Source organism: Penaeus monodon, chromosome 28 (assembly GCF_015228065.2).
Source record: "Penaeus monodon isolate SGIC_2016 chromosome 28, NSTDA_Pmon_1, whole genome shotgun sequence".
NCBI classification, from domain to species: Eukaryota; Metazoa; Arthropoda; class Malacostraca; order Decapoda; family Penaeidae; genus Penaeus; species Penaeus monodon.
In genome coordinates, this window is record NC_051413.1 from 26565054 (window position 1) to 26565718 (window position 665).

Consider the following 665-nt stretch of genomic DNA (forward strand, 5'->3'; position numbering starts at 1 on the left):
CTGGCTTACGTTTTTTAAAATATAAAAAGGACGATCCAGATGAATTGAAAAAACTGTGGCCGAGTTCATATATTTTTTTTATCTCTGCTCTGTACACTCAGGGGAGGGTAAGGGGGAAGGAAGTCTTCAGAAAAGAGTATTCTTGTACGCTTGTAAAAACGATGAGAGAGAGAAAAAAAAAAATTGACCCCCCAGTCTGATTATAATATGCAAATAGCTTAATTCAACCACGTGACAATTTCTCAAACAGACGCTAATTCCGAGTGCGAGTTGCTGAACGCCGCGCCGCCCTCCCTCTCGGCTCCCGACATGGTGGCGAGTCCGAACTGGTTCTTCTACGTTGTGAATGTTCCTACCGGGGTACGTTGTGGCTTTGAGCTTGTTTTGTCCCAGGGAGGAGTCGGATGCGGTATTTTCTAATAGCTTGAGGGAAGTTTTAGTTTTTTTTTTCTAATGCTGTAAATATTTTGTAATGGTATTTTCTGGTATGTTTATGGGATTATGTTGTTTGGTTGTTATAAACTGCAGTGTAGGGAGGAAAAGGTCCAATCTCAGGAGGGGAAAATCTGTAAGCCTACTTCCTTTTCAGTAGGCAGCAATACATAAAGAAATTCGTGGGTGCAGATCAGCGGGCAATATTTTTTTATGGGGTGAATTATGTTTTG